Source organism: Papio anubis, chromosome 8, assembly GCF_008728515.1.
Source record: "Papio anubis isolate 15944 chromosome 8, Panubis1.0, whole genome shotgun sequence".
In the NCBI taxonomy this organism is placed as follows: Eukaryota; Metazoa; Chordata; class Mammalia; order Primates; family Cercopithecidae; genus Papio; species Papio anubis.
This window is the reverse complement of record NC_044983.1, coordinates 14,043,148-14,049,195: the sequence shown is the minus strand read 5'-3', so window position 1 is coordinate 14,049,195 and position 6,048 is coordinate 14,043,148. Positions and strand designations below refer to the sequence as shown.

Sequence of the window (6,048 nt, the reverse complement as noted above, 5' to 3'; positions counted from 1 at the left end):
TAATGGCAATCTAAAATTCTGTAGCCAATGACAGTATCCATCAAGAGGGTGGGAGAAACAGGCCAAAGTAATCTCTCAAATGAGAGTATAGGAGAGTAATTATATATAGGAAAGAGGGAAGGGCTAATGATGGAGAAGGACACAAGAAAAACCTCTGAAGTGCAATAACATGCAAATGGTAAAACTAAACGAAACCACTGGGAAACATGAATACAACTCAACAGATAAACCTTGACTGTACATAAATGATAATGATAACAATAACAGCAATGAATTTGCTTAAAAGAGTAAGAATAAGTGAAAATCCTAAACAATAGTAACATGTGTGATTAGATAGGATAATGAGAGCTAAAGCATTCTAAGATTCTTATATCCTTCGAGTGGAAGATATCTGTACTGCTTAATATTGCATTAACAATGTAGGCTTGTCAACATTTTAAAGATGGCATTTAAACAGGAGCTTTTCTGCTCCTTTTCGGTCTTTCTCCCTCCTGGTTTTGAAATGGGAGGGTTCTGTTATCCCCTTCACTAGGCATGCGACAGGGGTGTGGCTCACTTCTTCGGTGCCCAGCTGCTCCATCCCAAGGGGAAGCATGTCGATGAGCAGGTGCAGAAGTCATGGGGAGCACTTCTAGGTGCTGACCCCCCGGTAGCATCTAAGGGTGAGTGTTTATGACTCCCAGAGTCCAAGTGGGCATGTGTTACAGAAGGTTCTTTCAGTTTTGCCATCTACAGGCAACTTGTGTTAATTGCTGAATTAGACCCTCTGCCTTATTGCAAGGGCAGAGGACTTTCTGTATCTTGAGTTCTTGTCCAGTGTACCGGAAAAATTAGATCACATGTGGGCTTGGAGGATAAATGCAAGGTTTTATTGAGTGGCGGAAGTGGCTCTCAGTGAGATGGATGGGGAGCTGGAAGAGGGACGGAGTGAGAAAGTGGTCTTCCCCAGGAGTCGGGCTGCCCAGTGGGCAGACTTTCCTCCAACTCCCCACTGCCAAACTCCCCTTTTGGCTTCCACATTGTTCCACCATTGCTGGTCAGCTGGTGTCTGCTTGTGTGTTCCTCTGCTCCTTTCAATGTCTAACCCCACTTGTGTGTGTGTCCACTAAGCTCTTGGGCTTATATGGGCACAGGAGAGAAAGTGTAGCAGACTATAGTGGTCTTGGAAAATGCAACATTTGGGCACATAAAGAAGAGTGCCTGTTCTCTGTTAGGTCCATGGCACAGGCCCGAGGGTGGAGCTCTCACCAGGGACTCCGCCCTTCTCTACCCGGCACTTCCCTGCCCTCCTCCCATTTTACTTTGATCTTGGTTGGGTCAGAAACTTGTTAACAAGGAGTAGGAGGGATGCTCCTGAAGGGAGGGCAAGTACCACACTCCTTTTCCAGCAGAGGGCAGCTCATCTCAGAAAATACTGGAGGAACTTTCCCTTTAAATGATGATGAAAACGGAAATTAACATATTGAATTGAACATTCTAATTTCTAAATCAAGACTATGGTTTATGTAGTTCCCAAACTCTGGGTGAGTTAGAGTCATCTGGGGAACTTGGTAAAGGTACACATGCCAGGCCCTGTCCTATTTTTGTTCTGTTTTACCTTAAAGTAGTTATAAGACATCATATTACCTAACAGTTATCAGACATGTTATGAATTGCCTGCACTCTTATCTAGTACTAAGGGTGAACTTCGCTTATTTCATTTTTTGTTGGGGGTGGGCAGTTGTAGTAGGCTGTTCTCACATTGATATAAAGAAAATACCTGGGACTGGGTAATTTATAAGAAAAGAGGTAATTGGCTCACAATACTGCAGGTTGTACAGGAAGTACAGTGGCATCTGCTTCTGGAGAGGCCTGAGGAAGCTTCCAATCATAGCCAAAGGCAAAAGGGGAGCAGGCACATCACATGGCAAAAGCAGGAGCAAGAGAGCAAGGTGAGAGATGCCACACACTTTTACATGATCAGCTCTCACAAGAACTCACTCACTACTGATGTAGCCTCATTGTCTGGGGTGACACCCAAGGTTAGTGGTCTCATGGCCACACAGATCAAGGACACAGACACAAGAAGAGCGAGGCTAAGTGGAAGTTTAATAGGTGAAGGAAAGAGAACAGCTCTCTGCCTACAGAGAGGGGTCCCAGAAAAATGGGTTGCCAATGTACAGTGAAATGCAGCAGGGGTATATAGATGAGCTAGTTGTAGGGATGTTGTCTGATCTACATAGTGTATGAGAAACTGGTTAGGACCTTGTGTGCCATCTGTATAGGGTACAAATCTCGGTCAGTCCCTGCCCCAATCTTTTATTATGCAGGTAGATTCTCTGAGCTTCTCCATGTTGCCGAGTTGTTTCTTACTCTGCACATGCTAACAAAGAAAGATAGAACTTCCATGGTGGACATGCCTGGCCCCCAGGTAGCCCCTTTCTATTGGCACAGCTGCCATCATTCCCCTGTGCAAGCTTCCAGCTTCCTTATCTACATTTGCAGCTTGATCTTTCAGGTTGCTCTTTGTTAGAAACAAAAAATTATTTCTAGGGCTGCTTTTTGTTAAAAGGGAAGTTTTGCCACGGGCTGTTTTGCCCTCACTATCTGCCTAAATAATTTCTTTCTATGTTCTATATCACTATCACTAGGATGGTACCAAGGAGGATGGTGCTAAACCATTCATGAGAAAACTGCCCCCCATGATCCAATCACCTGCCTCCAGACCATGCCTCCAAAATTGAGGATTACAAAATTGAGGATTACAATATGAGATTTGGGCAGGAACACACACCCAAACTCTATCAGCAGTTTTTATGGTTTGATTTAAAAGCATAAAAAGACATGCACATGAGCTGTCTATTCATTTTCTTTGCTGCACAGTCTGGCGTTGGGATTGTTTACCCTGATGGCTAGATGGGCTGCTCCTTCCAAGATAGCTTTGCAGTTCTTGGAAGAGACATCGTGAACAATCTCAGTGCAGCAAGATTCACTGCACATCAGCAGCCCTTGCGGCTCCTTGACAGTGTGGACCAGGAACTTCCAGAAGCCGCTGGGCAGCATGTGTTTTGTTTTCTTGTTGTCCCCATAAGCACAGTTGGGCATCAACATCTGACCCTTAAATCTTCTCTGCACCTTGTCATCAATACCTCTGAGTTTCCACCAGTTACACTTGACTTGGACCTGTCCATCTGACTAGTGCCAGATGAACTTCTTGGTCCTCTTTTTGACCATCTTGGGCTTTAGGAGGGATCTGCCTTTGGTCTGATGCCAACTAGGAGATGGCTTGCACCTCGGTTGGCAGCACCAGAGAAGAGAGCTCATCAATGTTGAACAGGCAGGAAAGACAAATATAAACTTGATTTCTGATGACAGTTTATAAATCCTGCTTATTCAATGACCCATCACATTTGTATGTTAAAAAGTTAAACACAAGCACTAAGAAAAAGAGAAGTGGAATGTCAGACTTTCAAAACAGTAAAGAATAAAAAAATTGAAAACATTAAAATGTATCCCTTTGGAGGAAAAGAGGAAATAATAACTAAGGGAAAGTAGATTGTATTATTAAGGCAAGTGATTCTAGCTGTTCAATTTATCCACCCCAAAATGTCAGTGGCTTAAACAATTAAAAGTTAATTATCGGTCAGGCGCAGTGACTCACACCTGTAATCCCAGCATTTTGGGAGTCCGAGGCAGGCGGATCACCTGAGGTTGGAAGTTCAAGACCAGCCTGACCAACATGGAGAAAACCCACCTCTACTAAAAATACAAAATTAGTCAGGCGTGGTGGTGCGTGCCTGTAATCCCAGCTACTTGGGAGGCTGAGGTGGGAGAATTGCTTGAACCCGGGAGGCGGAGGTTGCAGTGAGCCGAGATTGGGCCATTCCATTCCAGCCTGGGCAACAAGAGTGAAACTATGTCTCAAAAAAAAAAGTTAATTCTCAGTCACCTATAAGTCCAAAATAGGTGTTCCTGGCCTGATGTCTTTAAATAGTGACGCAGACATCTAGGTCTTCTCTATCTTTTGGTGACCATCCATCTTGCAGGGCCAGAAGCTGAGATAGGAAGTATTTTAGTTAACTTTTACTGTGTAATAAATTACCCCTAGATTTAGAAGCTTAAAAAGACATGCACATGAGCTGTCTATTCATTTTCTTTGCTGCACAGTCTGACATTGGGATTGTTTACCCTGATGGCCAGATGGGCTGCTTTTTCCAAAGTAGCTTTGCAGTTCTTGGAAGAGACATGGTGAACAATCTTAATGCAGCCAGATTTGCTGCACATCACATCTGGGGCTGCATTCATCTCAAAGCTCAACTGGAAGAGGATTTACTTGCAAGCTCACTTCCACCACAGGTACCAGGTGTAGAATGATTGCACCTATTGCCTTAATCAAATCACAGCCAAAGCAGGCAATGACCAGCCACATCATCAGGCTTCTACAATGATTCTTGGCCCAAAAGCATTTCCCTCTAGCTTAACAGATAGTTCACATCTTTTCTCTTACTCCATATAACTCAATTCATGAGATTGACATGACTAAATTACCTCCAGGACCTTACAAATAAGGATATCTCAGAATTAGATTTTTTTCTTCGGCTTTCTAATTCCTGAAATACAAGAATGTATGTCAGAAGCCATTTGAAATGGGTGTCTGGTACCTGATGAGACAAGCCTTATACCTATCACTCTTCCTAACCACTCAGTCACTTCTTTCAAAGCGCTCCTACTCCACTGTTTCCTACTTTCTTTTGGAAACTCCCCATCCTTTACCTGGGGAAGAATTTTTCTCACCTCAATCCCTTTTTGTATCTTCCAATGTCAAGTACTTCAAAAGTGGGTGAAATCTAGGCTCAAGATCAAGGATGAAAGTGTTGATGCAACATTTTCTAAACTCCCGAGTGAGCTGGTTCCAAATACTTCCTCCTTACTGTGCTAGAGGGAGAGTATAAATAATGGATCCTGTTGTTTTTTAAATTAGCATATGGTTTTTAAGATAACAGAGATAGCAATAGTATTTATGAGCATTTTTTAAACAATACATTTTGTTTTCTAGTGTTCAATTTTTTTTCTGTAATTAAGAAAATATAAAAGCAACTGATCCACTAAAAGTTCAGGCCCTATTTCTGATATAGCACTCTCGGGACAAATTATCAGGGAAAAGAAAATGATAGTTCCCAATGATAGAAAGAATGGAGAAGTTATAGAAGATTAGACTTCAGTCATAGGCAATGCATATCCTGCTTTTATGCATGAACTTCTGAAACCTAGCTGGATTTCTTGTCTCCCCCCCTTTAAAAAGCACCCAAAGAGCACATCAGTATGGGTTCAAAAGGGGTTACCACCAATGTTATCATCAACAGTCATAACCAACCTATGGGAAGAAACCTTGAATCCCAACACAGGGACAAGACTCAGAAACCGAGGAGACAGGATGTTGGTGCTACTAATTCTTTCTTTGTGCACCTCACTGCCGATAAAAGCCCTGTCCCCTAAGAATGTGGTATTGTCATTGATTTAGTTAGCTTACATAATTGTGTTAGGATGGTTTGAATGAAGCCATATTTTTGCTATTGGGCTTGAAGAAGTAGCAAACAAAACCTTTCCCAGGGTTTTTCTCAAGAAGACTTCTACTGCTTCATCAGATTTTAAGTTTCAGGTCTTCCTAACCAAAGACAGACAGCCTCCTCAGATCTCTCATATCCATGTCTCACCTGTTCTGCCTGTTCCTCTGTGAGAATTTAGATGGACTATCTATATCTCCTTTTCAATTGCAGCCAGCCTCTTCCATCCTGTACTTAGCTGTGCCTCTGATTTGTGAAATTTTGTTTGTCCAACTCTTATTTTCTTTTATTCAAGAGTTTGCTCTGAATTATACCTTTATTCCACACATAAATTTAACGTGGATTTAAATTTTTTTAAAAAAATTCTTATACTTTAAGTTCTGGGATACATGTGCAGAACGTGCAGATTTGTTACATAGTTATACTTGTGCCATGGTGGTTTGCTGCACCCATCAATCCGTTATCTATGTTAGATATTTCTCCAAATGCTATCCGTCCCCTAGCC

The 6,048-nt window shown here is 42.3% G+C and overlaps 1 pseudogene; it reads right to left on the bottom strand.

The window, feature by feature from the left end:
• Positions 1 to 1,903: 1,903 nt before the first annotated feature.
• Positions 1,904 to 3,643, bottom strand: LOC110743881 (annotated as a pseudogene).
• Positions 3,644 to 6,048: the final 2,405 nt, after the last annotated feature.